Here is a 23,337-nt window from a genome sequence, read left to right on the forward strand (position 1 = left end):
AACCAGAGAACGTTGGGGGGGAAGATTTGTTTAAAATTTAACTAAATTTTTATGGTTTTTCATTTTCGGATAATTTCCGGCCGAGTTACAGTGAACACCGCAAATTGTTTTTTTTTTCAAGACGTTCTAGGGGAAGCTCTGTCACGAGCTTATGGTTTAATATTTTTGCATGAAAAATTTACAGAACATAGTCAAAACTATGCTCAATAATGTATAGAAGGTTTGAATAAAATTGCTTAATCGATATTTGAGATAAAAAAATCACAAAAAAAGTGTTTTTTTTTGCGCTGAAACCCAGACCCCTCCCTTAAAAGACAATACTGTTAAAGTCAACAGTCAAAGACTCAATGCCAGCATTTATGAGAGTGACGTCAGCAAAATGTGTCACAATTTCAACTTCACTGCTGTAGTCTTCTATATTCTATATACATTGATGACTTAAAGGGATCGCAAAATACAGGAAAATTTTTTGGGAGTCCAGACCACCGAATATATGTATACTCAACCTTTTAAAAAATTGCATAAATAAAATCACTGGCAACTAGACAAGTGAAAATGTCCCACTGTACAGTGTTGCGTCGTCGCAGTCGTAATCGTAATACGTTAGCTTAGCGTCACAACGTCGCTAAGTCATTCGTTCGGTTGTTTCGTCACAGTGGCGTTGCTTTAAATGCAACGTTGTAAAATAGGAAAATAAAAATAAAACTGGCGACAAGTAAACAAAAGCAAAAAAACGCAATATAAATAACAGCAAATACAACAACAAAAAAAAACAAGCGAAAATAGTAAATAGACTAAAAACTGTCTTTCCTTGAAGGTTTTTTCCGAAACAAAAACAACGACGTACATACAATTTACTTTTGCGTTTTCACAAATTTTCCATTTTTTGCGATTTTCGTTTTTTTTTGTATTTTTGTTTTTTTTTTTTTTATTTTACTCTTACGACTTTTACACGCTGTTTTGTTGCTTTCTTCCGTTTGCTATTTGTGATTTTGCTGCTGAACAGCTTTTACTGCTGTTTTTCTTACAACGCTGCTGCTTTTCATTTATTATTATTAACCCCCCTCTCTGTCACCGCCCAGCGTTTGAACAACGCCTTCAGTTTGGAGTGCGAGAATCACTAGAGATACATACGAACATGTGTTTGTGTGTGTGTGTGTTATATTCTTATAAACACTACAGCAGTGCTCCAGCGAGCGCGCTTGCCCAGTCTCTGGATCTCAACTCCGTTACCGGCGAACCTCACTTGCTGCGCCGCCACCCAATTCACCGCCTGCCTTTTGCTTCTAGCGGTGTTTGTATGTACCTGTGTGTGCGTGTGACTTTTTTCCGCCGCGTAATCTCAACGTGTGTATTGAGTACCTTTTTTCCAACAACTACAACAACAACTGCACTTTTTTCGAAATAATTTCGCAATTTGTTAAAGCAAAACGCTGGGCGCAAAAAAAACACGCTCTGCCATTTTAGTTATATAAATTGGATTTTCTTCTGCTGTCGCTGCTGTTGGCTACTGCTCTGCTCTGCTCCGCTCTGCCACAGCATGTGTAGTTGATAGATTTACTATCTAGTTGGTGTAATAAGAAACAACAACAACACGCCTCAATGAAGTTCTACCTCTAAGCTGGTTGTTTTTTTCTTTTTGTTGAAGAAGAAGAGGAAGCAGAACTGCAAATCAAATGAACACGTGTGCGTCGCAGCAAAGCGCAATATCTAGCTTTATATACTTGTTCGTTTGTATGTTTGTCTTTTCATTTATTTCTATTTATTTAAATAAAAGTGCATTTCTCATATCTATTATATTTACTTACTTTTTTATTACCATATAAGGCAGGCAAATGCAGGTTGGTGCAGAATTAGAGACTCATTGCAGGTGCAGCAAGCCACTCTCTTTAACTCAGCAAAAGCCATAAAAAGAAAATTTCTAAATTTTTTTAAGTTGTCCTCTGTTTGTAGTTGGAAAACATCGTCCAGGATTTATTCTATTTTTTACTCTGTCTCTATAAGGACATCTCTTTATATTGCTGAGTTCACTTATACATATTTCATATAGTATATGTTGGCAAACTGATCTGCGTTTAAATATTATTATAAAAGCAATTTTCTCAACGTTCAATCCCTGAAATTTTACTTAGATTAGGTTAGGTTAGCTCAATGGGCTGATCCAATGAATCTCACTTAGACAACTAAAATCGCCAAACCTTTGTGCTGCCGCGAACTCTTAAATATGGATACCGCAGACCTTTAAGCGTCGGCAAAGTGCCTTGTGTCTGTTACGAGCCAGTCCATCTGGTTCGCCGAAACTAGTGCCGTCGAGCTGTTTCAGCCTCAGTCTAGCAAAAGCTGTACAGTGAAGGAGGAAGTGTCTATGGTCGATGTTTCAATCTCGTCTTCCTTCTTGCAACATCGGCAACTTGCATCCTGAAGGTTGTAAGCCCATTGGACCGATTCCAGTAAGGACCCCCTACCATTGTGGTCTCAGTTGAACTTTGTGAGACCAAATAATTCAGTGGACCACCTACGAACCACTCTGAGCCAAAAGGATCCGGATTATACCTCCTTGAACGAGCCCACACTTCGAAGGAAAGTATGTATGCTGTTACCTTGATGGCAGCTACTTCTTCTTGAAACACACTGCAGTGGTCTGGTAACCTAAAGGTGCCGTTGACGGCGAGTTCCTTACAGAAAACTCCTTCGACCAACATCCCTCTGGACTTCGATTCATACGTGAAAAAATTTATTGCGTCTCTCTCCATCGGCTTCGTCCCGCCAACATATCTCGCGTAGGAATGGAAACAGAGAAGGAACCACATGGAGTAGGTATCACGGCGCAGTAATGCAACTTTTTGGGACGCAAACGAAGCAGCTAAGAATGTCATGGTGTTCCATTTTGGGACCTTTAATATATGTACCAAATCTAGTTCGTATGTAGCTTCGGTACATCAAGAAAGCATAAGGCTGTATCCTCATCCGATACAGCAGCAACAACGACTATACAATTTTATATTCCATAAGATTATTAATATGAACGAACCCGGACCTTTGTATATGGGGTCAAGAACTATATCGACAACAGAACTCAAAAAATATTAATTTTTTTTTTTTAATTTGAACCTTTAAACTGTTCTCGAACTTGTTAGCAACTCGTGTGCAAAATATTCGCTTATCTCAATTTTTTGGGTTTTTTCAACTCTTCCTTTTCCCCAACAGAACTTTCTGACTAACACTTTGTAAAAATAAAAACAATTTCTCACACCAAATTTGTTGTTGAAAAAAAAATTGATATAAAATTTCCCATTTAATTGATAATCATAACTATTTTTTAAATTCAATAGTCACCAAAATAAATTGAAGGCCCATTAAACTCTGAGGTCACGCACTTTTTTAAACTTAAAACAATATTTCTTAGAAAATTAATGTTTTCATAAACGACGGAAATATTTTTTTCAAGCTTCGGCGAAGTCAAAGCAAAAACCCAAGTTGCATAATACAGTACAGTTCGTCCAGCTGAAGCTGCTGTAATCCATCATGTAGGCGGACGTATAAACCTTACCCCACGGTATATACTATATGTTTTCAATTTCACACAATTTCACAACATTAAGCAATATGTAATTTTACTCGATTTGAAAAAGTCAAGTTATCAATTTGATTTGTGGTTTTATGGTGACTATTTTATTTATATTTGAAGGCTTTTCACATTAAATATTAAAATTTTTTGCAATTAAAATCCGTACTTGTTAATTATAAATAAATGCTGTATATGTATGTATGTATGAGTGTGTATTTGTGTGTGTGAGTAGGTTGTTTCTTTTTAATAACTAATTTGTTATAAATAAAAAATAGATTGATTTAATGAATATGGAACGTGACTAAGATCAAGCGTTTTTTAATAGAGTTGTGAAAAAGCGGCAATTGGAGCTCAGAGAAATGCAAAAAGTCGCAAGTGTTTGCCTTTGTTATTTTACACAAAGCTGCTCAACTACGCACTTAGGCTGGTGTAATGAGGAAATGCATATTAAATACCGAACGCTTTTTTGAAAAAAAAAAAAATCTTTTTACGAAAGTTGTTTGTTTGTAGTGAATATCAATATATATTTTTTCATAAAATTTGTTCCCATTATTTGAGGTCTTGGAGGTCGGTCATGCTTCACAAAGAGTGAGTGAAGCTTATATTCTTAAAATCATACTAATTTTAGAAGAATGGTAGAGTGAATATTCTGACAAGCGACGTCATTGAAACGAACTATCAAAATTTTCTTAATAATTATGTATAAATAAAGCTTTCTGTCTTTCTTTTATAACGTCATGAAATCAATCGAAAGAACCTCAGCATTAACGGGAATAATTCTGAGTGACGTCAGACTAGTAATATTTTGTGGAAGAACAAAATTAAAATGTCTATATTTTGGTACTAAATTATCTAAGAACTTCTTACAAATAATGCTTTTTATGCGAACTAAACATATTTGATCTAAATAACCTATAGTCTGAGAACACTCTAATATACTTGGATAGGTTAGGATCAGCTTCGTCTGTCCTTTGTGGACAACCAAATACTCCCGAAGGATCGAAAGACCCTCACGATTCGACAAAGCGTTTGGATTCTATTACAATGTTTTGATATGTACTTCGCTGGGTTCGCCGCAGATGTGCCTACAGAAGCGTTTTAACTTTAGACTGGCGAATGCTGGACATTGAAGGAGGAAGTGCTTGTATGATTCCACTTCGACTTTTTCCAAGCAGCTTTGGTAACTTGCATCTGGATTGATCTCTCATTCCAACGCATGTGTACCTATTGAAGGACAATGACCAGTTTAAAGACAAAATTCACTATTTTATAGACAAAAAATCGAATTTTTCTGAATGGCAAAAATTAACCCATAAGATTCATAAAAAAAAATATTAAATATTTTTTTAGACCAATTTTGTGACTGTTGTCATGGCGTTTTTAAAATATAGTTGAAGGTTTTGATGATCGAATAACTTTTCGAAGTTATTAGAAATTCTTGTGATCAATCTTTTTCACTAAATCCAAAATAATTATTCGCCGATTTCTCCGATTTTTTTTACTAAAATACTAATTTTATATGGAAATTGGAGTTCGATTCCTAAAAAAAATATATTATTCATAAAAATATTGAAATCTTTATTTATGAATTCATTCATATCCATATTTGGATTCTTGGCCTTGTTTCACTCGCTGTATTAATTTACAGTTGAACTTCCCTAACTCGAATCACCATAATCCACAAAAAAAAATCGAGTTAGAGAGACTTCGAGTTATGTAAGGCAATTTGTATGAAATTTGACTTCTATTCCAATTCAAGAGTTCGAGTTGTGAAGCACTTAGAGTTATAGAATTTCGAGTTATGGAAGTTCAACTGTATTTATATAACTGACACTATATTCATCATTTCAATTGTTCGATTTTGACCTCCGAAATTACAATTAATTTTTTATGGGAGTTTTCTTGATTACACAACACATATGTATGACACATACAAAAACAAATATTCGTTTGTATGTATTTTATATATTTATATAAGCTGGTTGGTAGATTTATTAATCCCTGACTCAATACAATTTGTCTGCGAGGTGAAGGCATTTTTTCATGCATTTTAAATTTTCGTTCGTTTTTTTATTTTTTTTATGACTTGTTCGTATTTACTTACTTCACATTTTATTTATTCTTACATTTTTATATTTTATATAGTATGTATTTTTTCTATCTCGGCTATAATAAAAAAAAATTCCCCCCACTTGGGTGAGTTAACAAACAGAATTAATAAGAAATAAAACAAAACGACTGTGAGCAGTGGAAAAAACACTAGAGCACTCTCTACAGATAGGCTCGACGCAAGTAGCTCCTCACTAGCCCCTCGCTAACAGAATCTACTTTAACCGAGTGACGACTGCGCCTGCCTACTACACTTGATTGAGTACGGAAGGGGGGGCGCGAGAGGTGGCGCTGCAGTGAATTGCTGAAATGCTGACGAAGGGCAAATTGCTGGCGTTGGGAGAGGAGTTGAAACAAATGGAAGCTTTTTTTAGCAGTGCGAAAAGGCATTACGTATGATTCATAAAAAAATATAACACACACTCACACATACATACATATATTTTCCAGTTAAAATTCTTATTATTTACAAATACACATGCAGTATTTTATACATTTGTTGTTTGTGTATATTGAGATATTCAACTTGTTTTTCAATTGTTTACGAACTTTTCATTTAGTTTTGCGTGTTATTATTATTTTTGTATTTTTTTTAGCACTAAAATATAATTAATTTAAAGTTGCTGCATTTTGTTTATTTTTACATTTCTGCTTAAATTATAGCACGGCTTTTTATATTAAATGCGTACATACATACTTATGCATTCCTTAATATTTAAAATTTTACGAAATCATGCCATTTTAGATGAATTTCGAGCAGTTTTATAAATAAGCATATCATCATGTGTTTCATAAAAATTCCACATCCAGCGTCAAATTCTTAACTGCAGTTATAAGGAAGTTGTCGTGATTTCAGAATTAAAGACTGTTGAATCACGTTATTGATGAACTCGATTTGCTCAAAAAAGTCATGTGAGCCCAATAGTGAATAAGGAAAAATTCAGGAGAGCCATGTTCGAAGAAGGTGTAACAGCTTAAATCAAGTGGCAGAGTTTTTCTAATTGCTTTAAAATTTATTTAATAATAAGTTACCCAATAACATACGTGTGTATTCAAAAAATAAAGGGAACTGTAAATTTTAAAATTTCGCGAGTTTAGAGAGTCAATACTGTACGATGCTTCAGCCTCCATATTCACTATACAAGACTCCACGTGACTTTTTCCTATTTCCAAAAATTAAGAGAATACTAAATGGCGTCGTTTTTACAAGGGAGAAATCGCTAAAAAGCCATTAACTATCTCAAAAATCGAGTCTGAGAAGTGTTTCGACCATTGGAAGAGGCGCTGACATAAGTGCATAGTATCGAATGGGGACTATTTTAAAGGCGACAATTTCAGAAAATTCCCGTTATTTTTTGAACACACCATGTACATGATTTATACTAGCTGACGTGACATAAAATGTCATCTCAGTAGAATGTTTATGATGTCAAAGAGTTTCGACGAAGAAAACGGATTAAATTTTGCTATCGAATAAGGACTAATCTCTCTCTCTAATTAGCCTAGTCAACTTTAATTTTAACAAGTAAGGAAGGGCTAAGTTCGGGTGTAACCGAATATTTTATACTCTCGCAATTTATTTATTTAACTTAATTAATATTATATAAAACACAATTTGACCCACATATTCGTCATATATATTGTATAAAGTCCATTGAAAGTTGGAAACTCTAATATTAGGTTAGAAGCACCGAGGTCCTCATGTTCGATTAATGGGGCCTTGAAAACCTATGGTCCGATGTCGACGATTTTTAGAATGGGGCTGCCAAACTATAAAGGTAGTATTTGTGCAAAGTTCTGCACCGATATCTTCACTAGTGCTTACTTTATATATTGTAAAGTTAACGATTCAGATCGTCTTCAAAGTTCTGGTATATAGGAAGTAGGCGCGGTTGTGAAGCGATTTGGCCTATTTTCACAACATATTATTGGGAGATAAGGAAACTATTACAAACCAAGTTTCATTGAAATCGGTCGAGTAGTTCCTGAGATATGGTTTTTGACCCATAAGTGGGGCGGGGCCACGCCCACTTCCCCAAAAAAATTACATCCAAATATGCCCCCTCATAGTGCGATCATTCATACCAAATTTTATTTGCATAACTTTATTTATGGCTTAGTTATGACACTTTTCGTGTTTTCGATTTTCGCCATTTTGTGGGCGTGGCAGTGGTCCGATTTTGCCCATTTTTCAAAGCAACCCTCTCACGGTCCCAAGGAACGTGTGTTCCAAGTTTCATCAAGATATCTCAATTTTTACTCAAGTTATCCGTTGCACGGACGGACGGACAGACAGACATTCGGATTTTGACTCGTCTCGTCACCCTGATCATTCTGATATATATAACCCTATATCTAACTCGTTTAGTTTTGGATATTACAAACAACCGTTATGTGAACAAAACTATAATACTCTCTTAGCAACTCTCCGAAAATTTTCATATATCGAAAAGCTCACACTCATCTGGAAGATAAAACTTCAACCTCTGGATGAGCTCAAAAATTTAGAATCAGATTTTTTTTATTTTATTGGGATTTTTTTTAGAATGTGAGCACCCTATGAATAAACACTAATAAACAAAAAAATGTTGATAAGAAACAAAAGTCACGTTACTTAATGAATCCAACTCATAATAAGCAACAAAAAATCCCGAACTTAAAGAATATGCACCAACACAGTAGCCGTACAGTCACTACCAAGTGAAACTGAGTTCAAATTCAAACCGAAATGTTTTCCTGCGAAATTCAATTTATTTTTTACTTCACATTGCAGGCAGCAAGTAATTACTAAATTATTTTCCATATTTTATTGCATTTCGAAAAAACCCAAAACAAAAAAGTGAACTCTTAACTATCGTAGTAAATAGTGAAGTAAAGTGAAAAAAAGACGATTTCTACTTGTTGTTGTTGGTTTTGTGTTATTGTCGCTATTCTGTGACTTTTTATGAGTCTACGAGCAAAAATCTCAAGGGGATTTCACTTGAAGTTTTTCATTATTTTCAATTTGCTTTGTTCTTGCTATTGTTTTTTTTTTTTTGTATCTTTGTTGTTTTTGCTTTTTGTGTACATATTTTTATTTGTTTTTTGATTTTTTTTTCTACAATTTTTGTTTAGCTTTTTCGCTTGGTATTACGCTTTATTAACTTTTTTCGCGTCAATTTAGTTTTTCGTTGTTGTTGTTGTTATTTTGGAATTTTTTTTATTATCTGTCAGCTTTTTAATAATAAAATTGCGGTGCTTTTTATGCATATTTGCTGTTGTGTTTCCAATTTGTTGTTGTAGCTTATAGGTATAGGTATATAGGTGATTTTTTATAAAAATATTTCTTCATACACACACATTTACATATTTACACAGAGCGACACACATACATACACAGACATAATAAGTGCATAAATGCAAGCAAATACATACAAACACAAATAAATATTGAACGCATTGTTTTTATATTTGTCTAGCAATCAACAAATGCGTACATATATACATACATAAGCAGTTATAAGTATATGTGTGTGTGTGCTTTTGTATGTCTGTACTACAAATATATGTACATATTTCAAATGATAAAAATATTTTTAATTGAATTTAATTCAAGGAGAGTCTAGTTTTTGTTGTCAGTCAGTTTCTTGTTGTTTCTATTTATTTTTATACACATTTATTTTTTTTTCATTTGTTGCTATTTTTCGCCTTCTGCCTTTTATAAAAATTTAATTTCCTGCTTTTAATGGAAATTTCGTAATTTTGTATTTATGAATGCAAAAACAATTTATGTACATACATATGTACGTAAAGTGTTTCAGCACAAAAAAACATGCGTAACCAACATCATGAACGTAACGAAATTTCGATATGAAATGCATACATACAGTACTTCATAGCAAAAATGCGTAAATGTGTATTATAGGCTTGTATATATTTATTATATTACAAATTGAAAGGTTTTTGTCTCGCACAAAAGTCTCTGTTGCTGCCTTCGAAACACTTAACACACCACAGCAATATAACGGCATATACGTAAATACCTTGTGTATGTTGTATATCGAAACGCAATAATTTCATAAATATTCCCACATTCCAATTCGATTTGTTTTGCAAAAACACGGAAGTGTCTAACGAAATTTTTATGCTGGCAACAATTCGTTCTCACCCAAGAACTCACTTTCACATTTAAAACAAATATAAATTTTCCTAGAAATTCAGATTAGATTAGACGCGATTTTGCTTTATCACAATTTAATTTGATTTTATCACAATTTAAACAAATTTCGACTGCTCTCCGCGTAGTAGAAAAACATATTTTTGTGTTAAAAAAAATTACATAAACCCTATGAATAATAATTATTTATTAAGTATATTTGATTGAGGAAAAAATATAATATTAAAAAATAAAAAATAAATATAAAACAAGTAAGGAAGGGCTAAGTTCGGGTGTAACCGAACATTTTATACTCTCGCAATTTATTTATTTAACTTTATTTATATTATATAATACACAATTTGACCCACATATTCGTCATATATATTGTATAAAGTCCATTGAAAGTTGGAAACCATAATATTAGGTTAGAAGCACCGAGGTCCTCATGTTCGATATATGGGGCCTTGAAAACCTATGGTCCGATTTCGGCGATTTTTAGAATGGGGCTGCCACACTACAAACGTAGTATTTGTGCAAAGTTTTGCACCGATATCTTCACTAGTGCTTACTTTATATATTGTGAAGTAAACGATTCAGATCATCTTCAAAGTTCTGGTATATAGGAAGTAGGCGCGGTTGTGAAGCGATTTGGCCTATTTTCACAACATATCATTGGGGTGTAAGGAAACTATTACAAACCAAGTTTCATTGAAATCGGTCGAGTAGTTCCTGAGATATGGTTTTTGACCCATAAGTGGGCGACGCCACGCCCATTTTCCATTTTGTAAAAAAATCTGAGTGCAGCTTCCATCTGCCATTTCTTATGTGAAATTTAGTGTTTCTGACGTTTTTCGTTAATGCGTTAACTCACTTTTAGTAATATTAAAAGAAACGACCGCTGAAAGTTTGGTTTATATAGCTTTATTGGTTTGCGAGATATACATAAAAAACTTATTTGAGGGCGGGGCCACGCCCACTTCTCCAAGAAAATTACATCCAAATGTGCCCCTTCATAGTTCGATCCTTTGTATAAAATTTTATTTTCATAGCTTTATTTATGGCTTAGTTATGGCACTTTATGTGTTTTCGGTTTTCGCCATTTTGTGGGCGTGGCAGTGGACCGATTTTGCCCATTTTCGAAAGCAACCTTCCTATGGTGCCAAGAAATAAGTATGCCAAGTTTCATTAAGATATCTTAATTTTTACTCAAGTTACAGCTTGCACGGACGGACGGACAGACAGACATTCGGATTTGAACTCCACTCTTCACCCTGATCACTTTGGTATATATAACCCTATATCTAACTCGTTTAGTTTTGGGTGTTACAAATAACCGTTATGTGAACAAAACTATAATACTCTCTTTAGCAACATTTGTTGCGAGAGTATAAAAATCCGAAAACTCAGCTGTGTGTACTTCATCTCACTTGAAGTCCTAAAAAAAGTCTTGCGGTGGACATCATCATGATTGGTTCATCTAAAAACAATAAACCAAAAATGTTTAGATAGTATATGGATATATCTAGTGAATGAACGAAGACAAAAAGAAAATTTTAAATTTGGAATTTTAGACAGAATTTTAACCAAAAAACTCACTTTGTTGGTAAAATTTCGGCATATATTGGCTCGAAAAAAATAGTTGCAATTAAAATAAAAAAAATCCTTCGTTAATTAACTAGATAGTTATTACAAAAAGGTGTGCAAAATTTGAACAAAATCGCTTCATAACTTTTTAAGTTATCGTGTCCACCGGCTTGAAAAATTGAGATTTAAGCTAAATGTGTTTATAGTTTTACAATAGCACTGACGTGGCCTGATTGGCGGATCTTCCAAAGGGTATTTCTCTTAGAATATTACTCGGATTGATTTGATACTTTTGGATAATAATATATTGCAATATTTAAGGGAGGGGTCTGGGTTTCAGCGTAAAAAAAAAAACACTTTTTTTGTGATTTTTTATCTCAAATATCGATTAAGCAATTTTATTCAAACCTTCTACACATTATTGAGCATAGTTTTGACTATGTTCTGTAAATTTTTCATGCAAAAATATTAAACGATTAGCCCGTGACAGAGCTTCCCCTAGGACGTCTTGAAAAAAAAAAAACAATTTGCCGGAAATTATCCGAAAATGAAAAACTATAAAAATTTAGTTAAATTTTAAACAAATCTTCCCCCCAACGTTCTCTGATTATTATTTTTTTATTTAAAAATTTTTGGCGGCCATCTAAAGTGTGAACCGTTATTTTCGACTAAAATTTCCGCCATTTTCAGGGTGGGAAAGACTCTTAATGTTAAAAAAAAATTTTACTAAACGTAGGGGGGAGGTTTGAAATGAATCGGTCGAGTAGTTTTCAAATGGCAGTGAACACGGACTTCAAAAAAGTAGTTTTGAGAAAAACGCATTTAAAGCTGTAGCTGTTAGAGTTAGAGCGTTAAAGGCCCCGAGACTAATTAAACAATAACTTCAAGAATATTGCTTAGATTGGATTAAAATTTTGAGGACATATTCTTGAAATGTTAAACAATAAGATGAAACAAAAAAATTCGATTTTTCGAAAGTGAAAACCCAGACCCCTCCTTTAATAAGACAAAAAAAATATCTCGAGATATTTGATATTTCAAAATTCGCATGATAGAAATGGTATATACAGTGGAACTTCCATAACTCGAACTTCTATAACTCCAAGATCTCCATAACTCGAACACTTGAATTGGCAATAGCGTTTAGAAGCCAAATTTTATACAAATTTCCTTCCCTAACTCGAAATTCTATAAATCGAAGTTTTCCAAAACTCGAACTCTTGAAGTGGCATTGAAAGGCAAATTCCATACAAATTTCCTTCCATAAATCGAACTTTTTGGTCAGGGCATAATAAAAAATTTTAAATTTTACTATCGAGGCCGAATTTTAAAAAAGTCCCTCTATATTCTACGGAGGCGAACAAAAAATATAATATTACACTTCCAGATTGCATAAATCATCTAACAATGGCATGGGATATAGACGTCAAGTGCCATGCAATTGCGTCAATTGCAACAAACAAAATTACAGAATACATGTTTTAACATATGTACATAAAACTGTTTGCGAATTAAATAAATAAAACTGGGTATAATTCCACATTTTACAGATTTTTGATAAATTATATGTTTTGATGAAAATTCTATAACTCGAAGTCTCTCTAATTCGAAGTTTTTCTGCGGATTATGGTGAATCATACATCCAGTTTGGTCTCAATGTTGAAATATTGAATATGTACAGGAAATGAATACACAAAAAGCTAACGCTAAACCTGTGTAACTCAAATATTAGTCACAGGAGAAATAATCAGGCCAAAGTCTTTCAGAGAATGTTTCTCGTGACTATCCACAGCAGGAACACTATTTATAATCCTTATCGGCATACTCTATTTGTATCTTTCGTTTGCATATTACAATGACAAACGCGACTGTATAGACCTCACAATCGCACTTCGCGAACTTTTAAGGTTAAGTATTGTATTAAATGCAAAAGTGAGGTTGTATAAATGTTGAAAATTTGTATTTTATATTATATTTTATATAATACTTTATCTTAATAACGTCTTATAGAAGCAGTTTTACGCTTAGATCCTGCCTATGTACCTTTTGGAAAGCATAAATGACAAAAGCCTTCTCTAAACTAAGATAGTATTATACAAGCAGTATAACCAAATGAGCCACAATAGAACAATTCACTGTTAACGTGTTCTCACTTTCGAAAAATTCAAGGTCGTATCAATAAACACAAATTCAAAAGTGAAGAGATTTTGTATAAACGCTTACAAATAGATATGTATGTAATACTATAAAATTATTTCCAATTATTTTGACCCACTTTTAATATACTTTTTTACAAAATTCCAGTGATTTTATTAACCATTTGATACTATATTAAAGCAAATGCAATTAGGGTGATTTTGAAATCGAAATCATCTACAAATACACACACAGGCACATTTACATATAATCTCAATGCACGTGCATTTGCAGGCCGCCGGCATGCGCCATGTGGCCATCATCAGCTGTTCGAAATGTGCCAAATTTCTGCGCCACGCCACGCCACTTCACGCCAGTAAGTGAAAAGCCAAAATCAACAGCCGTCGTCCAACACACTAAACCCCAATATTGGCCCACTAAACAAGTGGGCAGAGTCGATTTTTGTTTTTATTTCCGTTTTGTAGTTGTTGCTTGTTTGTTTGTTTGTGCTGTGCCGTCATTGCGATTGTTGGTGCTATTATAGCGGTTGTTGTTGTTGGTGCTGTTGTCGTCACTGCTTACTGAGCACGTTTTTTTGGGCATTGAACTTGAATTAGTCAACCCGCATACGTACAGCGAAGACAGACAGACATACACACCTATATGCATACGTACATAGTTTGCCGTGTCTGCATTGCATACACGACAGCCGACACATCGCCGTCGCACAGGCACGACGCGTGCTCATACCACACATACATACATACATATATATATATGTATATGTATATGTGCATGTCGATATCTATGTGTTAGTATATAATTGTATTTATTTATACTATGTGAAGTTTATGGGACAAGCTAGTAGGTTTGTGTGCGAATTTACAATAACAACAAAAACAACAACGAATTTCGTTAACAGCCTGTGCACATGCGGCATGGAAATGTCGAACAACAACAATAATAATAATGACAATAACAACATTATGATAGCAAATAGTAATAGCAACAATAACAACAACAAATACATATTGTCGAATAGATTTAATAACAATAACAACATGTACAACAGCTGTATGTATGTTTGTCCATATGTAAGCATATGCTCTTGTATATTTGCTATAGCGACTATAGTCAGTCACTAGCGACTAACGTAACGTAACGTAGCGACTTTGTGACGCTAACGGCAACAGCATTAGCAGCAGCAGTGGCCGCAGCAGAGTGACGACGCGCACGAATACCGTTATGAAAACAAAAAACCTACGAGGAAAATGCGGATAAAAACAAATAGCAAATTACACATAGCAACAACAACAACAAACAAGCAAGCAAACATACATATTTAGATGCTATGTGCATGCATTAGTTAGTTAGTCAGTATGTATGTATGTATGTTTGCACTAAACAACAAGTGCGCCGCATCCGGTGCAAAGGGGAAAGCAAAGGGGTGCGACCTCGCGCTGCACGTGCAACACAACCGAAAATCATCAACTAATAAACCATATAGCAACATATGCACAAAACAACAACAAATAGTCAGAAAATATTTTTGCATTATACATACATATTTATATTGGAAAGGCAATCAATTAATTATGTTAACTTATGTAGTTATAGTATTTAATTACATTATATATGCAAGTGAAATAGCAAATTATTCATTTAAAATCAAACAGCCAACATTTGATTCTAAATTTACGATTAGAAAGCGGTACAGTTTAAATCTGAAGACTAGCATTATCTTATTTATAAATTATAAAAAAAAATTAAATACAATAGATACTCTCTCGGTAATCAGTACACTCGATTACAAAAGTAAACTTTGTTCATTTCTAACCACAAAAATTTATATTTGAACCTTCATATAGATTAAATACTATTGAATATTTTGGAACTCAATCGATGAATAAGATCAAACATCATAAGTTTCGGAGATTTCATGAACGAAAGAATAAAAAGAGGCAACTAAATAAAAAATTTCAAAATTTCTTAGCAAATGTAAAAAAATGTTCTTACATTTATTACGTCATGAATCAGTATACAGTGGAACTTCCATAATTCGAACTTTTGAATTGGCAATAGCGTTTAGAAATCAAATTTCATACAAATGTCCTTCCATAACTCAAATTTCGCTAACTCGAAGTTCTCCATAACTCGAACTCTTGAATTGGCAATAGAAGTCAAATCTCATACAAATTTTCTTCCATAAATCTAACTTTTCGATCAGGGCATAATACAAAATTTAAAATTTTATTATCAAGGCAAAATTTTAAAAAAGTCTCTCTATATCGTATGAAGGCGAACAAAAAATATTATAATAGACTTAGCAAAGGCAAGGGATACAGACGTCAGCCAAAGATAGAGAGCCAAACAATAGCAAACTGCAATAAATAAAATTACAGAATACATATTTTAACGTATGAACATAAAACTTTTTGCGAATTAAATAAATAAAACTGTGTATAAATCTACATATATTTTACTGCTTTTTGAGAAATTATATTTTTTTATGAATATTCTATAACTCGAAGTTTTTTGTGCATTATGGTGATTCGAGTTAGAGAAGTTCCACTGTATTTGTCTGTCAAAGGCTTTCTAAAAAAGTAACGGTCGTAGTCTCTATTTTTCTAATTCTTTTACAAGACCTGATAATCGCCTCTAAACGGTTATCGCTGATTTTAAACTGTCGTGAATAAAAAAATGTACTATATATACAGCTAATCCATCTTATCTAGTCAAAATTACAATGGAAAGGTTAGTAATATGGTACCAAGAAATAGTAATCAACAAGTATTATGTGTTGAAGCTTGATAAGATAAGCTATAAGGCAATCTAAATTTCATCGAATTGTCAAGGAATGTAATGGTTAAGAAATAATTATTCGGTCGTGAACTTGAAAAAGCCTTTCGAAACAAGCAACAGACTCACAATTCACAAAGAAATTGTACTTTATAATATAGAATATATAATTTTAAAGAATAGTTGAAACTTCCGTTTTTCGAATTTTTCATTTTTAACTGTCGTAACCCCAGCTCAACTCAGTTGCAAAGAAATAATATTAGGTTGCATATTTATTGGTGCAATGTTTCTTTTTAACCAAAATAATAACGTAAATACTTTACACAATCTTCCAAGAGGTGCTGATGACCTAAGCCATTATTTAGCCCATTGTGCTCCCAAGCGAAACCCGATTAAATATTATTTAGCAACGTGGCCGATTTGATGACATATCTGAGCTAGTCAACCCATTTCTTTTAAATTGGAAAATTTGGAGTCGTGAAAGATATATGTACCTTCTAAACCGTCTGAACGTCAGACGTTCGCAAAAGTAATGTTCTACCGTCTGGTCATCCATCCTTGCTTTGCATGTTGCCGATTCTACTTTACCAAGTTTCTGAAGGTTGTTGTTGTAGCGTCATAAAATATTTCCCAACTAAAATTGAGAAATGCTGCTGATTTGACACTCCTTGAGTGGATAAAAATCCGGGTTCGTTCTGGTTACGTAGAACTGGCTGCCGTGGGAGCCGAATTTCTGAAGGTGTGTTCTTGTGATGAAGTACACTCAAATGAGCTCAATACTAAAATACTACCAATACAAAATACTACTTACTTATATATTTCTTCATAGTATTTTCTCAGAAGTCTTTGGTTCAACTAAAAAAAAATTACGTCAAGCATCATTTAATCAATTTTGATATTTGTTTTTCCGTTATTTATTAATATTTATGGTGTTTAACACGAGTTAGTAACTTAAATTTTAAAATTTAAAAAGGTTTTTGAAAACTCTAGTAGATTTCTTACAAAAAAAAAAAAATCAAAAATTAGCTTGCTCTGAATCCACAACAATATGAATAAGATTTCGAAAAAACTTGACGCTAAAATTAGCATTGCATTAAGATTTGAAACAAAAAACTCAAGCTTACGTATGTATGATCAAATCGTGAGATCATACATACATACACATCAATATACAACTACAAAAATTGAGCCTGAATTATGGGAAAATGTGACGGAAGGAAATGCAAAAATGTATTTATTATTTTATAAAAATTATTTAACAGCTGTCCAATTGCGGAAGCGTTTGTCTCAACTGCAACGGCGCAACGCCTACCACCCAGACGGGCATACAGCATTTATTATATGAAACAAAAACAAATATGTGCATACAACAAAAGCAACTTATTTAAAAATAAAAATATTGCATTTTTTAATGTCAATACGCTTTCTTTTTTTCTTTTCTTTTTTATCTTGTGTTACTCACCTGTTATATATTTTACTGAGATTTTTTTGCAGTTTTTTCTGGTTTTTATTTTTGCTGAATGTGTCTGCCTTTAAAATTACTGCGGTTTTTTTACTTTTAATTTTTTTTTCTTGTTTTTATTTGAATCAAGCGCTTTGTTCTCAATTGCAAGTGAAAAGCGAAAATATTTTTCGTGTTTATTAATATTGGCGTACGGTTACGTCACTTGTCACAATCACTGTCACTTTTTACGGTTTGTAAAGGGTTTTAATCATGCGATTTCGCAATGAAATTGTATTTTATATTTTTTAAAGTAATTTTTTTTTAATTTTTTGATAAAATTATTTTTTATTTATTTTTTGCTATTTAAGCTGTTTTTCAGCTTCCCGGTTTATATGCTATTTCTCACACATAAATATGTTGTCTATTTGTATTTGTTGCTTGATAAATTGTTATTTCTTTTAATTACTGTTATTTTTTCACGCTTGCTTATAGCGCTTGCAGCATCAGTTGTGAAGGCGAATGTCGGGCTTACTAAATTAAGAAAAAAAAAACAACGTTTAATAATTTAAAAGATGAAAAAATGCACATACATACGTACATATGTACATACGCAAATACATGCATATATTGAATTTTATAAATTCAGCAGATGTGTCATTAAACCCGGAAATATTCATTCAATAACAAAAAAGCACAGCAACAACGAAATAATCAGAACAGCAATAAAAAAACATAAGCACAAAAACAGAAAAGCAACAACAACAACCACGTTGTATGAATGACTTTTATCGTTTTTGGCAAAAGCAACAAAAAAAATAACAACAAAAATATCTTGCAAAATAATTTCATCAAAATAATTGTACGCTCGTGTTTGTTGTTGTTGTTGTTGCTGCTGTCGTTTTATTGTCATCACAAAGTCGGCGTAACTGTTGTTTTGTGAATGTCAAGCTTTTTGCGCCTTTTTATTTAAATATTTATTGTACATATGTAAGCACATTGATACATATAACTTTATTGAATTTCACATGAAATAATTAATTTTAATTTTTCATTAGCTGACACACCTTGCGCTCCTCCATATACATATTTAGTTTAATAAAGGGTGATTTTTTAAGAGCTTGATAACTTTTTAAAAAAAAAAAACGCATAAAATTTGCAAAATCTCATCGGTTCTTTATTTGAAACGTTAGATTGGTTCATGACATTTACTTTTTGAAGATAATTTCATTTAAATGTTGACCGCGGCTGCGTCTTAGGTGGTCCATTCGGAAAGTCCAATTTTGGGCAACTTTTTCGAGCATTTCGGCCGGAATAGCCCGAATTTCTTCGGAAATGTTGTCTTCCAAAGCTGGAATAGTTGCTGGCTTATTTCTGTAGACTTTAGACTTGACGTAGCCCCACAAAAAATAGTCTAAAGGCGTTAAATCGCATGATCTTGGTGGCCAACTTACGGGTCCATTTCTTGAGATGAATTGTTCTCCGAAGTTTTCCCTCAAAATGGCCATAGAATCGCGAGCTGTGTGGCATGTAGCGCCATCTTGTTGAAACCACATGTCAACCAAGTTCAGTTCTTCCATTTTTGGCAACAAAAAGTTTGTTAGCATCGAACGATAGCGATCGCCATTCACCGTAACGTTGCGTCCAACAGCATCTTTGAAAAAATACGGTCCAATGATTCCACCAGCGTACAAACCACACCAAACAGTGCATTTTTCGGGATGCATGGGCAGTTCTTGAACGGCTTCTGGTTGCTCTTCACCCCAAATGCGGCAATTTTGCTTATTTACGTAGCCATTCAACCAGAAATGAGCCTCATCGCTGAACAAAATTTGTCGATAAAAAAGCGGATTTTCACATTTCGAACCGAACACTGATTTTGGTAATAAAATTCAATGATTTGCAAGCGTTGCTCGTTAGTAAGTCTATTCATGATGAAATGTCAAAGCATACTGAGCATCTTTCTCTTTGACACCATGTCTGAAATCCCACGTGATCTGTCAAATACTAATGCATGAAAATCCTAACCTCAAAAAAATCACCCGTTATTAATAATAACTGTCTGTATACCTTTTTTATTTCACTTTAATTTCACACACTTTATGAAGCCTGTCTTTCACTACATAATTTCAAAACGCAATTCTCTCGCCAGTTCAAATCACTAGTAGTCCCGCTCACACACAATCTCCGTTTAACAGTTATTAGTTAATTAAGTTCACTCGCTCTTCCCCTTTCGGGCACAACATTCTTTCATAATTTTGTTTTTACAACTTCCGACTTCCGTCGCCGATACATTAGAGAAAAAAAAAAACGAAACAAAACAAATTGCTACCGTTGTCGCGTACCGTTAAATTCTGACTGACGCTTTCAGTTAGCGCGCAAAGCTACTATGCGCTGCCGTTAAATTCACTTCCAATTGCCTCGAATTCACAAATACGATTGTGAGTCGCTGCTGCCGCTGCAACGCTGTTCGTTGATGCTGGCCGCTTCGTTTGTATTCTGCGAAGCCAAAGAATTTCACGCAAAAACAACAGAATTTTTTGCAATTACATTTTGTGCTGCCATTCTAGCTGTTTTTTTCCTCTACAATTTATTGTTGTTTTCTTGTATGTTTGCCATTACGTTACAGCTGGTGTCGGTAAGAATGTTAAGACATCAGCTGTTTGGTGGGTAATGACGGTAATGTGGGACTTGGCGTTGTTTCATGTGTTGAACGAAAATTCAAAATATTTTCATGAGATACAAATTTTGATACAATTTATTTTGAGTTATCAGAAGGATACTTGTATAAAAAAACTAGTTTGGATTAAGTGCGGATATTTAACTCCTTACGACCTTCTTTTTTGCGAAAATGAATCAATTTTTAATGAATCAAGAAAATAAAAATTGAAAATTGACAAATAGAATTGAAGCCATCTACAAATTGATTAACAGGTTCTGTGACAGAAAAAACTTGATAAGTGTTTTATTTTTTTTTTTTAAGTAGGGAAGGTGCTAAGGTAGTGAAGCGACACACAGACTCTCGTACTCAAATGGCAAATTCACACACTGTCCGAATTGGAATTGGTACCCACTGTCTCCCTAGCTCAGTCGACCGAGACTAGGCAGTATAACCTTCCAACAAACAGAGCAATGCGGCTTAATGAACCTAAAATTTACTTGACCCGCTCAGCCCCAGGCCTTGATTTGTATCCTTTGGAGGAGATTAGTTAAAAAAAAAAACAAATTATGAGCAATTACCTCAGTTAAAAAACACCATTATCAAAAAAAAAATTACTTAACTAAACTACTTAAAGAGACCAGAATGCATAAAAGAGCAAATGAACGGAATATTTCACATAGTTATTTTCTAAGAGAGCTATAAAGAACACTCGCAAAAATAGAATAGTTAAGTTCATCTATTTCTAACGATCCAGGCTGAAAACCAAATTTTAAAGCATATTTCGAATTGGATAAAGCTTTTTTTGAACTCTCACTAACAAAATACAGTTTAACTTCCAAAACTCGAAGTTGTATTAGTCGAAGTTCTCCATAACTCGAACTCTTGAATTGACAATAAAAGTCAAAATTTCCTACAAATTACCTTACATAAGTCGAAGTCTCTCTACCTCGAAGTTTTTTTGTGGATTATGGTGATTGAAGTTAGGGAAGTTCAACTGTATTTCAAATTACTTGCCAAGAATTGAAAATTTTTGCAATTTTGATATATCACCACAGTTATTAAAACCCTTCAGAGAAATGTGTACCGCATGGAGCATTCGTTTGCCAGTCGCTTATCAAAACCCCGGCGGCTAAACTTAAAATTTTCAACACTTTTAAGTAAAACAACAATGCGTATCTTTTCACAAAATGATTTTATTCTCATTAATTACCTATTGCAATTCACTTAGATCATATACGTACTGTTCAATTTGACGTCTTCCTTTCGAAGGTCATATTTAATTTATACCGTTATATGTCATGCTGAACTTTTATACTCGCAAGCAATTAAATTTATTATCAACACCGTATGTGAGTTTGCAAATTTAATTCTTTTTTTCGAAAATATTATGTGATTATTTCGAAAATGCTCACACACAACCCTAATATGACACAATCAGGTGCTCATCAAGCTCATCTCAACAATTGTTTCTCGAATCGAATATTTGTATGTATGTATATACACTATATAAGCACTTTCTTGAGTTTACATTTACTCAAATGGTTTTTCCAATACGAATATTTGTTATAAAGTTATTCGTTCATTACATGTCCCTAAACTCGAATACCGTAAGAAATCGCCAATTTTTTTATATCTTTTCATTGCATTAACTTTTGCTCTACACTAATTACCAAATATTCTTTACTTGCTTTATTGCCTCTTTCCTTTCACAATCTTTTTGTATTTATTTTTAAAGCCCTATATTTAATTTAATTTTTTTTTTTTTAATTTTTCCTTATAACTAGGTTTGCTTATCAAGTTAATCACTTGTCTGAAGTCTTTCTCTTTTTTATTATTATTTAATTATTTTTATTTATTTTCCGTTTATTCTCGTGTATTTTTAGCATTTCAGTTCCGTTTCTTTGAATTCCAAACAATTCTAATTTCCCATATTTCGTTTTCTAAATTTTTCGATTTTCTCAAATATTTACTATTTTTTAAATTTTTTGCTTTCTTATAACTACATACATATGTTTTTTGTACATATATATTTATGAATGTTTAATTTATGTAATAGTCGTGTATGCTTCTTTGATTTATTTGTAAATATGAGATTGTGTCCAGTTCAATTTATAATTTAAGGCATAGTCTCATTACTAACCATTGCTTTATTTCTATTCAACTCGATAAAGTTTAGGCAATAATTCAAAAAAACCTTGCTCAAAAATTGAAATGTGAATAATAAGTCTTCAAATTAATTATAAATATAAATTAATCAATTAAATAATACTGAAAATCAAAGAGAATTAGACCAAAAATGTATATTCGATCGAGTAACCGATGAAATTTTCACGCAACAGTTACCGATTCCCAACAGTTCATAGTTTAAAAAATTATGGCTTCCAACAATACCTTCAACCCAATGTGGCCTTAATTAAGTTACCGAGTCAGACCTGTACGAATGTTAGCTCTTCCTCACTATTGTAGAAGAATTTTAATGATTCGAAACTTTCAAAGATCTTTAAAAACATATTTGTGTAGACTATTACTGCCTATTTCACTTAAACCATCTTTAAACCAATCAACAATTTCCGTAATTTTTTTAAACTTTAAATCTCTTACAAATTCAAAAATCCTTTAACCCAATGTGGCTTTAATTAAGTTTTCATATCAGACAAATACCAATATTAAATTAGCCCTTCCTCAGGTTAGCAAAACATATAAGGGGATTTAATTTTATATTATTAATTGAGGTCATTAAGGTTAACGTTTTTAAAGATACGAAACTTTAAAAGAACTTTTAAAAACTCACATTTGTATAGACTATTACTACCTATTTCACTGAAACCATCTTCAAAATTTTCAAACTTTTCAATAAATTAATTTTTCTTTTAAGAAACTGAGAGATTCAATGTCATTTA

The 23,337-nt window shown here is 32.9% G+C and overlaps 1 protein-coding gene across 9 annotated transcripts in view; it reads right to left on the reverse strand.

Annotated features, from left to right (window-relative positions):
- LOC105213824 (longitudinals lacking protein, isoforms H/M/V) overlaps nt 1-20,325 on the reverse strand; it is a 51,558-nt gene extending 31,233 nt beyond the window's left edge. For 2 of the 9 annotated variants that reach the window (XM_054230641.1, XM_029041379.2), the window contains exons 1-2: nt 19,846-20,325; nt 17,797-18,309 (exon numbers count right to left, since the gene is read on the reverse strand). The gene's annotated coding sequence lies outside the window, so the exon portion shown is untranslated. Of the gene's footprint in view, nt 1-17,796; nt 18,310-18,842; nt 18,866-19,845 lie in introns of those variants that run through there. The other 7 variants (XM_029041377.2, XM_029041378.2, XM_011186912.3 and 4 more) reach the window with 7 other exon arrangements.
- Between the last annotated feature and the right edge of the window lie 3,012 nt (nt 20,326-23,337).

The sequence above is a fragment of the Zeugodacus cucurbitae genome, chromosome 5 (assembly GCF_028554725.1).
Source record: "Zeugodacus cucurbitae isolate PBARC_wt_2022May chromosome 5, idZeuCucr1.2, whole genome shotgun sequence".
In the NCBI taxonomy this organism is placed as follows: Eukaryota; Metazoa; Arthropoda; class Insecta; order Diptera; family Tephritidae; genus Zeugodacus; species Zeugodacus cucurbitae.